Genomic DNA, 17,768 nt, shown 5'->3' with positions numbered 1-17,768 from the left:
GAAAGCCAGCCGCCAGCAGCCCTGCAACAGTGGGTAGTGCTTGTGGCTTCACCACCTTCCCTTTCTGGGACCTTATCCTCCCAGCAAGGTGGAGCAAGTTTCTTTTTATTACCACCCTGTTCCAGAACACCGCCGGTCTCTGTGTGTATCAGTCATCCCACCTGCGGAAACGCTGACTGATGACATTTTAATATGAATGAGTTTCAGACAGAACTATTCCACTACATATTTGCATAATTAAGCCTTTATCTCTTTATTGGGAATCAGAGGCTTTGTCTCCTGTTACATGGATTTCAGGCATCAGCAGGAAGGTGGGAGCTATTTTTGGAACAATGAAGAGCCTGAAATTATAAGACCACATACAAAAGCCTAAACCTGAGAGTCGACCTGACCTTGTCTTCTAAGACGATCAGGCTGGGCAGCAGGGTTTCTGCCTGCACATGTCCCTTCTTCTCCTGGGAGGGTGGGGAGCTGCACATTTCCAGGACAGTCTGGGGAGGAGAGATTTGTCTTGAATTCAGAAGAGCTCTTCCTGGCAGCCTTGCTGACATGACCCTTCCTTCACCTTGTTCCTCTTCTCGTATTCCCTTAAAGCTGCCCAAATCCCACCTTTTCTTGTGGAAAAATCCCCAATGCCTCTGTGTTTCAGATTTCCAAGTCCATCAAGCATTTACTGAAGAAATGCCCAAGATTGTGTGTGGTATCCACTTTGAGTGAATACTGTAATGCACAGCTTTGTCAGAAACTTCCTGCCCAAGGAAGACCTCAGAGAATGCCCACATCACCTGCCAGAGGTGAGAGCCCAGGGAGAAGGGAGCAAATCTCTAAACAGACACAAGTTTAAGATGTTGTATGAGGAAGCACCCAACCAGGGTGCACTGGACAAAAATATGGAACAACTGGATTTCTGTGCTATTGCTTGGTTTTCCTTGTGGCCCTCCAATTTCTCTGTTGCTACCTCATCTACATTTTAAAATAAAAAGAAACAGGCCTAACAACCAATCCTACAATGAGTAGTTAGAAGCCACAGATAAAGAGTCCTGTCTTCCCTGAAGATGGGCAATTCAAAATTACTTGGAGAAATACACTATCCAGTCATCTGAAATTAAACATGTTCTCTAAAGAGCAGCCACTGACAGGAAACACCATCATCCATCATTGGGCCCTGCTGGAGCCTCTGTCTGTGAGGCTGAGCCTGGGGTGGCACACAAAAGAAACACAGGCTCCAGAACCGTGTTTCTCTTCTAGAACCACATAAAACAGAAAGCTCAACTCAAAAGAAATTGGAAATGGCAAAGGAGGGCACATTTCTATTTAGTGTTCTGCCACTTTTCAGGGATTCCAGTATAAGCCCATTAGGGTATGCACACAACACAAAAGAGACAAGCCAACCCAATGCAAACATCAAAGTAGCTATGCAGCATTTCAAATAAAATGCAGCCATTGTTTGACTGCATTGTTCACTTTTCAGAAGGCTTGTGGCTGTCCTGATCTTCCCTATAAATCTCAAAGCTCATATTTTAAAGTCCTCTAGTCCTCATAACTAGATTATTGTTCAGAGTTCAGATTATTGCAAAGCAGGCATCAAGCAGGATACTTCTGCATAAAATGAAGGGATTTTAAACACTAGTACACAAAGCAACAGCTGCTGCTTGGTAGAACTGAATGGGAATGGGAGAGGGGCCTTCTTCCTCTGAGAAGATAGAAAAACACTCTGTAATTTTTGTTCAAGGATTTGGGAGTATAAAACAAACAGCTCGTCGTGTTCCCACATTCCATAGTCAAGATGTTCTGCCGAGATTGGAACTACACTGCTCAAAGTGACATCAGGAGCTGTGTAAATCAGGCAGAGGGCCTCTCTGGGGCTATAAATCTCAGGCAAGGTTAAGGTCATGACCCCAGAACAAGAGAATTCAGACCCCTCTTCTGAGAAACCCAGGGCTGAATACTTGCATACTGCTGGACAATAAGAAAATCCCACCAGCAGCAAGAAGGCATGGCACTTTACCAATGAATTTTTCAAGTGGAAATTTCTGGCTCAATGAAGGAGAACCATGGTGAACCAGAACTTCAGATCTAGTATGTTTGTACACATTAGGGGAGTCTTTTGAGGCCCTGAATGCTATCTGCTCTTCGTCTTCTTGCCTCAGATCATTAACTACCATACATGGAACAAAATCTCCATTAGGGAAAAAGTGAATGACGGCAACGATTCCATGCTGATATGGTCTGGCTCTGTGTCCCCACCCAAATCTCATCTTGAATTGTAATTGCAATTGTAATTCCCATGTGTTGGGGGAGGGACCTCGTGGGAGATGACTGAATCATGGGGGTGGTTCCCCTGTGCTGTTCTCGTGATAGGGAGTGAGTTCTCAGGAGATCTGATGGTTTTCTGAAGGGCTTTTGCCCACATTTTCTCTGCACTTTTTTTCATTCTTCATTCTTCTCCTTCCTGCCACCATTTGATTTACTATGATTGTAAGTTTCCTGAGGCCTCCCTAACCCTGCTGAACTGTGAGTCAATTAAACCTCTTTCCTTTATAAATTACCCAGTCTTGGTTATGTCTTTATTAGCAGTATGAGAACTAATACCTGCTATATACCAGGGAATTTTCATATCTATATATAGACACATACGTACACACATGTTGGGAATAAGCCCCCCAAAATCTGGCCATAAACTGGCCCCAAAATTGGCCATAAACAAAATCTGCAGCACTGTGACATGTTCATGATGGCCATAACGCCCACGCTGGAAGGTTGTGGATTTACTGGAATGAGGGCAAGGAACACCCGGCCTGCCCAGGGCGGAAAACCGCTTAAAGGCATTCATAAACCACAGACAACAGCATGAGCGATCTGTGCCTTAAGGACATGCTCCTGCTCCAATTAACTAGCCCAATTTACTCCTTTAATTCAGCCCATCCCTTCGTTTCCCATAAGGGATACTTTTAGTTAATTTAATATCTATAGAAACAATGCTAATGACTGACTTGCTGTTAATAAATACATGGGTAATTCTCTGTTCGGGGCTGTCAGCTCTGAAGGCTGTGAGACCCCTGATTTCCCACTTTACACCTCTATATTTCTGTGTGTGTGTCTTTAATTCCTCTAGCGCTGCTGGGTTAGGGTCTCCCTGACCCAGCTGGTCTCGGCACACAGATGTATATGTGCACACAGATGTGTATGTACACACATATATACACACATATATACCCATATAATTTGATATTATATATAATTTATGTATCAGTCCTCACACCTCCATACTACTTGTATTTTTTAAAAGAGTAAATTGAGGCACAGAAAGGATAAGAGATTTCCCTGAAACCATCACCCAACTGGGACTGAACTCCAGGCAATGTGATATTTGCTCTGTTGCTGACTTTAGTGAGGAGGGCTCCTCTATGGCAGGACAATGAGATAAACCATCCAGAGTGGAACTCAGGAAGACCCAGGGCAGAATTAGGCTGAATGAATCTTCTAGAGAGTGAAATGAGGAATATAATTGCAAAGAATCTCCATCGTGAAGAAAACACTAAGGGCCAGGAGCCTGCACAGCATGACTTCTGATGAGCACTGGCCTTAAAAAGGTGATGGGGCACATTTGCGGGGACATCTTCCACTTCTTCTCCAGCCGTGCAACTTCTGCCCTCCCCAGCACCCCACTGGGAGAGAGGAAATGCTAAAGTCATTCACTGGGGTTCATGGCATTGTTTGCACAGCACATTGTTAGCACAGCATTGCCAGGTGGCACACGTAGTATAGCTCCTGTGGGCACACAGCTGGGCCAGTGAGTAAAGCCTCATGTACAGATGAATCTACCATCCCAGCCCTCTGGCCCATGGCAAGCTGGGAGTAAAACACTACTTGCCCTTTACTGCAGTTCTCTGACATTTGCGCAGCTATTAATAGAGATGTCTTTTCACTCCATTCTGCTATTGTTCCCGTGCACAGAGATTCTTCAGAGCCTAGTGGGAAGGACTGAAAAGAGGTGATCAAGATTTCAGCATTTTGGGGTCCCTGACAGTAATATCTAATGGCACTAAATTATGTCTTCTTTCTTGAAAATTGGGCAGAATACCAAGTACAAATGCAAAAGATGGGCATAGCCTCTCTGAGTGACATCAGGATGCCTGAAGCCCAAAAATGCATTGAGGTTTTTCAGAGACATTCTGAGGATGCAAAACACTTTTTAAATAATAAAATTAGACTTTTAAAAGCCGTATTTATGCAAGAATAAACAGAAGGAAGGAATATGCTTCTACTTGACATGATATAATGTCAATAGAAGATAAAAGGAAGGGAAAATTATTTCTTAATTATAGCATTCTCATCTTTCCAGCCATAAAAATCTCCCCTCCTAAAAAAAAATGTAGAAAAAAACGGTTAAAAGGATGTGGTGTTTTAAAAATGTGTCCAAAAATTATTTGATGCTCCTCTCTTCAAGAGGTGGGGCTTAATTTTCCTTCCCTTAAGTGTGGGCTTTATTTAGTGACTTGCTTTAACAATAGAATATGGCAGAAATAACTGAGAGTGATTCCAAGGGTAGGTTTTCATTTCTCTTGGGTGGATACCTAGGAGTGGAATGGCTGGACCATATGGTACATTTTTGCTTAACTTTTTAAAGAACCGCCAAACTATTTTTCAAAGTGGCTGCATTATTTTACACCCCCTCCAGCAATGTGTGAGGATTCAACTTTCTCCAAATCCACCCCAACTCGTGTTATTGTCAGTCTTCTGGATTAGAGCCTTTCGGTGGGTGTGAAGTGCCTTCTCAATATCCTTCACAGTTCTAAACTTTAAGCAAAAATAAAAGTTCCAAGTGATCACATTAAATGATAGAATTCAATTAACTCAAGTTCTGGTTCTTCCTCTTTACACAATCACTATGTTGTCCCTGTTTGTTTCAAATTGACAGTTTTAAAAAATCACAGGGATTGGAAACTGGAATTGAATTATGCCCACAGCAACACAGAATAATTCCAAACTCTGACTTAGTCTTACTTACTCTTGAAACAAACCCATGTCGCTGAGTCTGCTTGTGTCAAGGACTATGAAGAGGAGGTTCTCTAAATTAACCTCCTTGTTGTCTTTTGAAATGTTGTTAAATAATTGATAATAAAATATGCTAATTTGAAGTTTACATGTATTCTATCACAAGTCAGCAGTGACTCTATCACAACTGCAGCAATTCATTACAACTTAGGACAATAAACTATTTTACTGGGGAAGAATAATTTATCACTAAATTATTTAGCATTGCCAGCTCATAGTGATGATAAAAGGCGGTTCAAAGTTTAGTTGGTGTTCTTACGGTTTTAAATGATCTCAGGTGATGCAATAATGAACCCTTCCTGCTCATGCCCCAGGCAGATGCTCCCACCCGCTTTGTGGTACCCCAGCCGAGGACCATCCCCTCACCCCTGGAGGAAGCTGTGAGCATGTGGGAAAGCTGTGGCTTCTTGCTGTCTGGTATATATTTTAAACCAGAAGAATTGCAATGGTTTAATTATCACCTTTATAAATTGCCAAGGGACACTGGCCATTTGGCAAGTGGTTTCTTATAAAGCAATGAGGGGAGATGGAGAGCATCTTCCTGCTCTTGCCTCCTAGACCCTCTTCTGAAATTCATTTAATTCTGTTCTGTGCTCACTGGGCAACCGTCTGATTATGATTTCGCTCCCCACTTCGTCCTGGGCTTATCCTTATTTGTGCTCTATCTTGTTTTTATAGATTCCCCTGTGAATGCAGAAGAGAATGTGCTAAATGAACACACCTTCAATGTGATCTGATCATCAATAGACTTAACCAAAGAGAAGAAAAGAGAAGTGAACGCATTCCCATGCTGACTGGGGTAGGGGTCAGGGACACTAGGGACACTAGGGCACCCCTCATACTGAAGCATGCAAAGGCAGTAAACCTTTGAGAGGCACACACGGGAAATGAGCAAAAAAGTGCAGTTACCTCGAAAGGACAGGATGACTCCCAGTTCAGAATGACAGGAAGTTGGTTCCATAAAACCACAAAGAATGTTCTGCCACAGGGGCAGATGGTCAGTCTTGGAACCGCAGGAAAGGACAAGAGGTGAAAGCTGGAAATGCCCACCTGAGGTCTGCCTGGGCCATGGGCTTCCAGACCTGGTTCCCTGTCTGTGCAGCATTCTGGGGATACAGAGGCCACAGGCGTCTCACCCTTGCCCCATTTAATTCTGTTCTGTGCTCACTGGGCAACTGTCTGATTATGATTTTGCCCCCACACTGGGAGGCTCATAGAGAGAAAATGTGCATGCAGGCTCGGAAACTGTTTCTGGATCTCAGAGCAGAGCAGCAGGTATAGGTGGGGCAGAGGGCATTGCACGGTAGACAGATGAACAAAACCAGGGCCTCCATAGATGGGGCTTCCAGGTCACAGAAAGCATTCTTCCAGCCCCGCCTCCACCCCAGTGCCTCCCTCCGAGTCATCAGGCAATACCTTAGCCAGGCCAAAAGTAGTTTTAAAGAATGTCTCTTTCCAACCATATTGAACATTTGCATGATTGGACTTTCTCAGAAAAAGGAGCCCATAAGGAAGGCAGAGTCCTCAAGAATAGACATCCGAGGGCACACGCGAAGCTCCAGCAGAGGGACTCGTGAACACGGATGCTCAAAATCCAGCTATTTTCACAACCTCAAAATCCAGCTATTTGCAAAGAACTTGTGCTCAGAGCATCATCATGCAAATTAAAATTGTGGTAGCCGTTATTCTTATTGGTGCATTAACATCTCTGAAATTTAGATGAAAAAGGGGTTCACACAAAGTGGCAAATTCACCAGGGAGTCTATTGCTGTTACTGTTTCATGTGGCCATTCTCCCAGAAATTACTTTCCCATAATCACCCATCTCTACAGGAACAGAGCTGTTCTGAGCAGCATGCTAAGCGCAGTTTCTGAGAAGCCCAAAACCTCAAAAAGACTGTTTTTGTTTTAGAGGACAAATTATGAAAGGTTTCTTCTAAAGCGTTCCATCTGGAACCTCCACTCTTACACATTAGGTGAGTATCAAAGTGATTCAGTGAATCATTTTCTGTTCCCAATACCAAAAGTAAGTTCATCTCAGCGTAAAGGCAAGCAAGGAGGGAGTTAGATATGACAGCATTTATTGAAGAAAAGACTGCAGCACTCCGCGTGAAGAGAAAGGAATGAGCCCTAAGACCTCTCCTAGCCTCCCATTAGCTTGGAGAGCACTGAGTTTGCACTCAAAGGTCTCTATCAAGGGTCATTTAAAAGCTACACTTGCTTTAATGGTTAGTTAATGTAACAGTGGATTTAAACCAATCATGTGATGTATCGGTGAGGAGAGATGGTCTTCAAAGATCCTAAGACTTTGTCAAAGAATCCTAGCAGATAATGGCCCAACAGGAGGGAGAAAACCGGGGGAAGAGGGTTGACTGGAGGTAAAGTAGCCTGGAGAAGTAGCAGCTCTCCCTGCAGCCTCTCATTAGTTCCCAAGTGAGTTACATGAGCTGCTAAAAGTCTGGAAGGTTTGGTTTTAGGGTTTTATTGGCATTCTCTGTATCAAGTGATCACATAAAGTCTTTTACAGGCACAGATCCTGCTTCCCTTCTTAATGTGCTAAAACTCCAGGAATTAAGGGAAACATAGCAATTCAGAAGTTCAATTGTATAGATTTGCTCTTTTTTGATTCATTAAAGAACTTCAACATGATGAAGCTGGTATAATAATTGGCAGATATATTAAACTGCCTGGCAAAATGGCTGTACAGCAGTCTCTTCGTTTCTGTGGCACAAACACAACCTGACAAACGGCGCCCTCAAGAACATGGAGCTCCTGTGTTTATTTAACAGGCTAGAAAGATGAAAAAAATTCTCCCAGTGTGCCCAGTGGAAAATGATTGCTGGCAGGAGATAGTAGCTACAGGAACAAAAAGGTAGAAAGCCAGGCCTGATGAAAAAGTGAGCTGAAAGCTCCCCTAGCGCCAGCCCAACATTCTTTTTGGTTTTTATATTCCACAAAGAGAACATAAAAGGGGACCTTAGCATACATGCTGGTTTTTAAAATAATTCCCGTTCCCTCCCTCCCTCTTCTTTCTTTTGTTTCCTTCCTTCCTTCTTCCCTCCCTTCCTCCTTCCTTTCTCTCTCCTTTTCTTCCTTCTCTTCCTTCTTTCCTTTTCCTCCTTGCTTCTTTCCTTTAACTCTATAACTCTAACTCTTCTCTTTTCTTCCTTCCTCCCATTCTTCTTTCCCTCCCTTCTTCCCTCCTTCCTTCTAACCATACTAAGTACTCCATGTTGACAACCTAATGTTGTAGATAAACACATACACCCACTAATATACATATACAAATACCTATGTATATACATAGTTTTGTCATTGTTTAATATTATTCACAGAAATGCAGCATTTTACATTTTTCTGCACCTACATTTTTCTCAGTAATACATCAAGGAAATCCTAACCAACTGAACTAGTTTTGTGGTGATTTATTGTTTTTAAGGGTTGCATAATATTTTATGATAAAGATGGATTAAAACATCCCCCATTTATGAGGATTCACCTTATTTCAGAATGTTAATTGTATGAATAATGCTATAATGAACATTGTATATATATATTCTTATGAAATTATATTATGTATTTCTATTATTTAGAATAGCTTTCCAGGAGTGAAACTGGTTCACACAAGTGTAGTGAATTTTTATTTTTAAAAATGAATATATAGTCATACTACAATTTAAAAATGGCTTTAACAATTCACATTTCATTTGCAAAGGATGACACCGCCTTTTCCTCTCTGCATTCTTACCTTTAAAGGGAGGGATAGTGCTGTCATTCTATTATTTTTTTGTTAATTACATATATATTTCGTTATAATTACATATATAATTACATAGCTATAAAGGGACACAAATTTGCATTCCCTTAAGCACTAATAATTTTGACATCTATATGTTTATGGCCATTGTATATACTTTTGGGTGAATTATCCATTTATGTCTATTTTCTATTATTTGTTGCTTATTAGCAAGAACTCTTGGTGTTTAAAGATGTTAACTTTTATCTATCATCTGTGATGTAAATGGATTTTTAACTCTACAATTTCTCACTGACCTTGTTTCAATCTCCTTCAGATTTTGGTTTCTTGTCTTGGTTAAGAGGTCTCTACAAACCCTAAATTGTATGTATAGACTCCTAGACTTTCTTCTGCAAATTCATTCATTCATTTATCTATTCATTTATTTATTTTTACACCGAAGTCTTCAGTTCCCTGGAATTTATTTGTCTATATTCTGAGAGAAAAGTGCTCATTTCTATTTTCTCCTGGATGGAGAGTCAACACCTTCCTTCTCAGTCTGAATGGAAATAGCAACTTCATAATATATTAAAGTTGCATATATTTTGGAAGCTAGTTGGAAGATTTGCTATTCAATCACTCTAACTTGTTTATTTCAAAAACCATAAGTGACTTATATATTTGATTATAGTGACTTTGCAGTGTGTTTTAATATCTGCACTCACTATTCTTTTCACACGTTTTATTCCTGGGCATTTAATTTTCTATGTAAACTTTAAGATTACTTAATATTATTTGCAAATGGTGTGATTCTAATTGGAATTGCAATATATTGCATAATAACATATCTCAATATTACCTATGTTATATACATATTGATGTATATAATGAATTTGGGGAGATCTAACATTTAAATTATTTTCAGTCTACAGATCTAAAAACTTAGTTTACCTCTAGAACTTAGTATGCTGTTCCATTTGTTTGAGTTTTATTCTTAGGACTTTATAGTTTTCTTCACACAGGATTTCTTTGCATTGTATTGCAGCTGTGAATTAATTTTTTCCATTTCCATGTTAGATGACTTTTGCTGTTGATTATCACATGTGTATATTTTATATGTCCCCATTTTATCAAATTATCTCATCAACTCAAATACTGTTTTTCTTAAGTCTGTTGGGTTTTTCAGGAATATAATAATATTATCAACAAAAATAGAGTTTTAATCTTTCTTTTCCAATGTTTACATAAATCGTTATTTTTAAAATTTTATTTTAGAGATGGGGTCTTGCTGTGTTGCCCAGTTGGGACTCAAACTTCTCGGCTCACAGGATCCTCCCACCTCAGCCTTCTGAGTAGCAGGGACTATAGGCAGGCATGCCCCTCCATACCTGGCATTGACAAATTATTTTACTGCCTTTTCCCACTGCATTTGCTAGAACCTCTAAGACAATAGTAATGGTAAGATCAAGCATTCTTATCTGATTCCTGATAACAATTGAAATGATTTTAGTGTTTTGTTGTTTAAAACAACATTTGCTTATTTTTGTAGTTTTTGTCACAGTTTTTTGTTTTTGTTTTTGAGATGGAGTCATGCTCTGTTGCCCTGGCTGGAATGCAACGGCTCGATCTCGGCTCCTGGGTTCAAGTGATCCTCCCACCCCATCCTCCCGAGTAGCTGGGATTACAGGCGCACACCACCATGCCTGGCTAATGTTTGTATTTTTAGTAGAGACAGGATTTCACCATGTTGGCCAGGCTGGTCTCAGACTCCTGACCTCAGGTGATCCGCCCACCCCGGCCTCCCACAGCGCTGGGATTACAAGCGTGAGCACTGTGCCCGGCCCATAGTTTAAAAGGCTCCTCATGTACATATTTTCATAAAGTTGTTAAGAACAGGTACTGGATTTTTATCAAAATGACTTTCTAGCATCGATTGATACGTTTATTTTTCTGCTCTAATATGTTGATTTAATGAATTATATTGCTGGATTTCCTGAAACCCATATAACCTTGCATTTTTGCAGTAAACTCTACTTGGCCATAGCGTATTGGTCTGTTAATCCATTTTGAGATTACTCAAGCTCAAATCACATTTAGAGTATTTTTGCATCTAATAGATGGCATTGATCTTTTTTGCAGAATCCTCATAGAGTTTTAGTAATAAGCTTGGCGTTACAAATACAATGAGAACTTGCCTATCTTCTTCTATAGTCTTAAATAGTTTAAATCACATCAGAATTGCTTATTCTTTAAGGTTAAATAGTGTTCAGCTATCAAATTATCCAATCCTGTTAACTTTTTCACTAATACATTTTAATCACTTTCCTAGTCTCTTCTTGAGTGTTCAGTCTATTCATTTTTTCTACTGCTTCACTCGATTTTAATAATTTGTATTTTCCTAGGAAATATCAATGTTGTCTATGTTTCCAAGGTATCTGGTTGAGATTAAAGTTTTCATATGTGGTCAAGTACACAATCAACTATTTTTGTAAATATTACATGGACATTTAAAAACTGCATGTTCTTTAGTAGTCACAAATGAATAAATTGTATTAAATAAATAGAAACATATTGAATCCACTTTGTACTAGATATTCAGGATGGGCTCAGGATAAATAGGTCAACTTTCTCCCTGTCTCCCTTGGCCCATCACCAAACTCTTGAATAATGGCATTTACCACATCTGTCTCTGTTGAGTATGTAACTCCTGTCCCTATTGGCTGGGTAACTCCTATTTATGCCTAGGTCTCAATTTCATGCCACTTCCTTCAGGAAATCCTCCTTAATATCCTAGACTAGGCTGGGGAACAGTGGTATCATGCACAGAACTTTTTCTTCGTGGCACTTGTCTCATTCGTAGTAATACAGTTATCTGTTTAAGTAATAGAGTAATGTCTTTCTCTCCTATTACCTAGTAAACTCCAAGGATGGAATAATGTCAGGTTTATCTTAACCTCAAAACATAGTAAACATGGTAGTGTACCTGTCACATAGTAGGCAAGCAAAAATGTTTCTTATATGAATGATTGATGAACGAACGACCAAATGGTCTGTTAATCAGAGGAAATATAAATTTGGAAACTGTCACTGACAATTTTCCACCACGTGGTTGGAAAGTCAGCCTACCGCATCAAAGACTGCTGAAACAGACAAGCAAGAAAAAGCTGAGCTGAGACATGGAAGAAAACACAATTTCCTGGCTCATAAGACTATATCAATCTCCACTACAAGCTTAAATCAGAAGCCCAATTACATCGCATTCCACAGTTTTGTCAGACCTGATGTAGCCTTAGAACTCCACTTTTCGTTAAAGCTAAAAACAATAGATTTCTTTAGTTTTGTCTAATGCTTCTTTTCCATTTCAGGATCCCATCAGGGATATCACATAACATTTAATCATCATATCTCTTGGGCTTTTCTTGGCTCTGACAGTTTCTTGGACTCTCCTTGTTTTTGATGACCTCATCATATTTAGGTACCTTATTTTATTCTAATTTTATGTTTACTTTGTGTTCACTTTGGTTTACTTTGTTGTCTCTTCTACTTCCTTTTGTTTTTTAACTAGTTTTCAAAAGTTTCTTGTTATTAACATTTTCCTTTTGAAAATATTGTTATTCTACTATAATTTCCTATTCTATAAATGTCTTCTGTCTCTCTAGAAACTCATAGGAAAGCAGATATTCCTGTTTTATAATTTAACTAAACAATATGTAACTTATTTCCTTCACCAAGTTCATCTATCCCAATAAGGTGAGTCTTTTAGAATATTTTCACTTCTCTATTCTGCTCCACTCTACCTTTATCCAGATCAGAATAAAATACTGTAAGTACTTTGCTTCATTTCACTGTATTCTTCCTTCACCCCTAACTTCTACATTTTTCTAAAGTAGCTTAGTATTTCATTCCAGATTACCAGAATTGCTTGGCCAGGCACAGTGGTGGCTCACTCTTGTAACCTCAGCACTTTGGGAGGTCGAGGCAGGAGTATCACTTCAGCTCAGGAATTGGGACAACATAGAGAGACCCCCATCTCTAAAAAAGAAACAACAAAAAATGAGGCGGGAGGTTAGTTTGAGCCCAAGAAGTTAAGGCTGCAATGAGCCGTGATTGCACCATTGCGCTCCTGCCTGGGTGATGGAGTGAGACCCTGTCTCAAAAACAAAAAAAGAAAAAAGAAAACAAGAGAATTGCCTTTTCTAGTTTCAGAATTCTCATTTAGGGTCTACTACTGTCATTGGATTTAATTATATGTGCACTGCTGACAACTGTTTATTTTCTGCCTCATGTGCTCCTGTCTTTGTTGGTGGGGTTGCTGGTACTGGGAGGAGGGTGGTACTGTGGTACTGTTTGCTTACAGTCTTCCTCTAGCAGTTTCCTCTAACCCAGCTGCATAGGCAACCTACTCAGAACCTACTCTGAAACTCAGCACACACATGCCTTCCTCCTCCCCAAAAGGCCAATGGCATCCTGAGTGGGTCTAAGGATCTCAGGTTGCAGTCCTTTTCTCTCAGTAGTCAGGTGCCACTCCCCCATTTCATGTAAGGTGTTGCACATGAAACATTGAATGACACTCTGATTCTCTAAGTCACTGGTTATTTCTGTCTAGAAGTTTATCATATTTTCTCTTTATTCTTGAAATTTAAGAATTTGCCAGATCACCTTCAGTGACTGGGTTTTTGTTGTTGTTATTGTTGTTGTTGTTTTTTCTCATCCCTTCTGCTTGGAACTTGAATAGTTTCAATGTGCACATTCAGGTTGTTCTTAATCTCAGACATTTTCTTCTTTTATGAGTTTAACAATTGCCTCTTCTCCAACTGTAGCTTTTCTCTCTGGATCTTCTTTTATTCACATGTTAGTTTGTCCAAGAGATATTCTCCAAAACCCTATTATTTTCTCACATGATGGTCTCCTGCTTGTACTTTTGCTCTGTGCTTTTTTTCTTTTTTTTTTTTTCTTTTTTTTTTTGAGACGGAGCCTTGCTCTGTAGCCCAGGCTGGAGTGCAGTGGCACAATCTTAGCTCAGGGCAACTCCACCTCCTGGGTTCAAGCGATTCTCCTGCCTCAGCCTCCTGAGTAGCTGGGACTACAGGCATATGCCACCACGCCTGGCTAATTTTGTTTTTGTATCTTTAGTAGAGACGGGATTTCACCATGTTAGCCAGGATGGTCTTGATCTCCTGACCTTGTGATCTGACCACCTCAGCCTCCTAAAGTGCTGGGATTACAGACATGATCCACCACGCCCAGCCTGCTCTGTGTTTTTAAGTATTAGCTCCAGTTCAACTTCTAGGCTGTAATTGCAAGTCTCCACAGTGACTGCTACTCTTCTTCAATTCATTTACTAGCATTTTCAGCTCAACACTTGTGCAGAAGAGTCTTTTAAAAATGTAACTGGCACTCTTACGTGTTTAGGTTTCAATCCATTCATTTAAAGGTTTGCCTAGTGTGTTCTATTTGTTTTTCCCCCCTGAGCTCTGGGGCCCAGGTCTCGCTCTGGGAATCCCTCAGATGATGCCATGGAATGGTGCTTCTCAAATGTGGTCTGCAGATCCCTGGAGGTCCCTGGGACACTTCCAGGGCATCTGGAAGATCAAAACAACCTTCATAATAATACTAGCATGTTACTTGCCTTTTCCACAGTGTTGACATTTGCCTCAATACACAAAAGCAGTGGTAGGTAAAACTGCTGGTTCCTTAGCATGAATCAAAGCAGTGTCACATAAACGCATCAGCTGTCATTGTGCGCTTCACAGCCATATCTTGAGAAAGTGAAGAATGGAAGACTTGAGTCGTTTGTAAAGGTCATGGTAATAAAAGGCAACTCTGCGGTCACCTCCAGCACGGCGGATCCTGTGCTGTCACCTCCCTCTCCCTAACAGACCAGCTCCAATTCTGGAGACAGACAAGAAGATGGAACGAAAAACACTCATAAAACATACCGGTACTTTTTACAAGAGTAAGGACCGAGAAAAAGAAAAAAAAATACTCCTCAGCTTTCCTTCATCTTCAATGTCATCCAACACCTCATGTGCTGCTTTGGCAACCGAAAAACAAGCTCAGATTGTTCCTAAACCTGGGCATGGCCTGGACCGATGCCGGGAGGCAATGCCTGATGCCTGATTCAGGACACATGCTCAACCTGACCCTGAGCTGCCTGTTTTCTCTGTTGCATGCCTGTGTACTTCATCAGGGTGAAGGAAGGATGAACTCTGGCTAGAGAACCACAGTCTCCTTTCTTCTAGTAATATAATTTCCTTCTGGGAGCAGGGCTGGATAAACAATTTGCAGGACCCAATGCAAAAAGAAAATGAAGACCTCTTGTAAAAAAAAAAAAAAAAAAAAAAAACAGAAAGAAAGTGCTATAAAAGGTAATAAAATATAAGAAATTTTCCTTTAAAAATATCTTGTTCCAGGCTGGGTGCGGCGGCTCACACCTGTAATCTGAGCACTTTGGGAGGCTGAGGCGAGGGGATCACCTGAGGTCAGAAGTTCAAGACCAGCCTGGCCAATATGGCGAAACCCTGCCTCTACTAAAAATACAAAAATTAGCCGGGTGTGGTGGGCGCCTGTAACCCCAGCTACTCGGGAGCCTGAGGCAGGAGAATCACCTGAACCTGGGAGGCAGGGGTTGCAGTGAGCCGAGATTGTGCCATTGTACTCCAGCCTGAGCTACAGAGTGAGACTCCATTTCAAAAAAGAAAAGACTCTTGTTCCAAAAAAAGTAATAGTGGTACATGAATAGCAATATAAACATGTATATTTGCAAAATAATATTTTGGTGTTACAATCTTATGTAATAAGTGATTGTATTCTATTAATGTGGTATCTTGATTTGACTGTGAGATTTTTCTAGCTTACTTGTCTAGAAATATATTAGATTGTCAACATCTATACATTTAGCAACTTTATTTTTAATACATGCATATAATTAAAAGCAATATCAGTCACTTTTGCAAATGCAAGATTACAAACAATTTTTGGATAACTTTTAATTTTAAGAAGTATCTTCCTAGGTATGTAACTGTTACTGGAGCTATTAAGAGTATGTTATTGGTTGTGAAAACATTACTGGGATTATTTCAGGATAGTACATTGGGATAACTTTCTGATGCATTACATCAAAATGTAAATTTTTTTACATCTAGATTCTTGCAGAACAATTTTTCTAAAAGATTTATCTCTGTCCGAATCAGTTTTATGTAAGTCTGAAGTTAAGTTTAAATGTGAATTTATACTGTGTTATATAATGTTCTTTTTTGTTGTTGTTTTCTGTTTTGTTGTTTTGGGCCAAGGTCTCATTCTGTTGCCCAGGCTGGTGTGCAGTGGTATGATCTCGGCTTACCACAACCTCCACCTCCCAGGTTCAAACGATTCTCCTGCCTCACCCTTCTAAGTAGCTGGGATTATAGACATGTGCCATCATGCCTGGCTAATTTTTGTATTTTTAGTAGAGAGGAGGTTTCACCATGTTGGCCAGGCTGGTCTTGAACTTCTGGCCTCAAGTGATCTGCCCGCCTTGGCTCCCAAAGTGCTGGGATTACAGGTGTGAGCCACCGTGTCTGGTCAATACAATATTATATAATGTTATTTTAACGTTGCCTCTGAAATTTCCTATAACTTGTGGAGCTACCATTGCCACCTCTGCTGCTACTGCTGTTACAGATGCTGGGCTGGCCACCCCCTCAGAAACCACTGTAGCTTGGACTTCCCCGAGGCGCGCACAGGAGACCCGGCCAACCGCTGTGTATGCACCCCGCCCACCTGCCCTGGGCTGCTGCTCACCACACTCATCCATGTGTGCACTGCTGCCTGGCATATGCCCTCTGCCTATGCGCAGGCTACACTGGCCCACAGACATCATCACAAAACACAAGTCCAAAGAGGAAGTCATACTAAGAATGTCAAGACGGTCACAGAAGAACATTAAGCCATGCAATTACACAGGTGACACTGCCATGAAGCCAGCCCTGTCTGGAAGCCCGGGCATAGAGCAATGGTAATTTCCACTTTCCCAGCCTCTAGTCACTAGTGGTTTGAATTGAAGTGTTTAATGCACTTTGTATTGCCAAGCTAGTAAGTAATTTGTCTTATCAATCTTCGGTTACAGTCTCTCCTCCTAGAAACAATAAAGGCTTTGTACAGCTTTCTAAGCCAGCAATTGTCTCTCCTCTTTCTAAACAAGTTGGCTGTCTTTCCTAGGAAACCAATGTGAACAGAGCTTTGAATAGTCACTAATGACTTAAATTAGTTGCTGGGTCTTTCTGAGTCCTTAATTTTCTCCAGGAGTTATTAGCTCAGGCATAGAGAAACACCAGACTTATCTAGCCCTTGAAATCACCATGGCCATAAATGCAGTTCATAGTGTAATTCAGAGTGCAAATTCTGGAGCAATTCTGCCTATTCAAATCCTATTCCTACTTCACCTTTCCTACTGGAAGCCTTTGGCATAAGCTGTGGTTTGAATAGAGCCCCTCCAAAATTCAGGTGTTGCCAATATGATAGTATTAAGAAGTGGGGCCTTTAATAGGTGATTAGACCATAAGAGCTTCTTCCTCATTAATGGGATTAAGGTCTTTATAAAAGAGGCTTCACATAGCATTCTGCTAGTTCACTTTCTTTGCCCTCTACCTTCTACCATGTGAGTATGCAGCAAGAAGGCCCTCATCAGATCCTGCCACCTTGATCTTAGACTTCCAGCCTCCATTACTGGGAGAAATACATTTCTGTTCTTAAATTACTCAGTCTGTGGTCTTGTGTTATAGCAGCACAGACTAAAACAGCATGTTATTCACCTCTGTATACCTGTTTTCTTGTCTTTAAAATGAAGATAATAGAATATCTTCAAACATAAGGCTTGATAAGTGTTTGTTACACTCCAGTTCTAAATAAATGGGGTTCAGTCTCTTAGCTTACAGCGGTGATGTTCCTAAGAAGACAAAAATGCTAGCTTTGACTTGCATAACTCTTTCTATTAG

This window comes from Macaca fascicularis, chromosome 17, assembly GCF_037993035.2.
Source record: "Macaca fascicularis isolate 582-1 chromosome 17, T2T-MFA8v1.1".
NCBI lineage: Eukaryota > Metazoa > Chordata > Mammalia > Primates > Cercopithecidae > Macaca > Macaca fascicularis.
The sequence above is the reverse complement of the archived record's forward strand: the minus strand, read 5'-3'. Positions refer to the sequence as shown.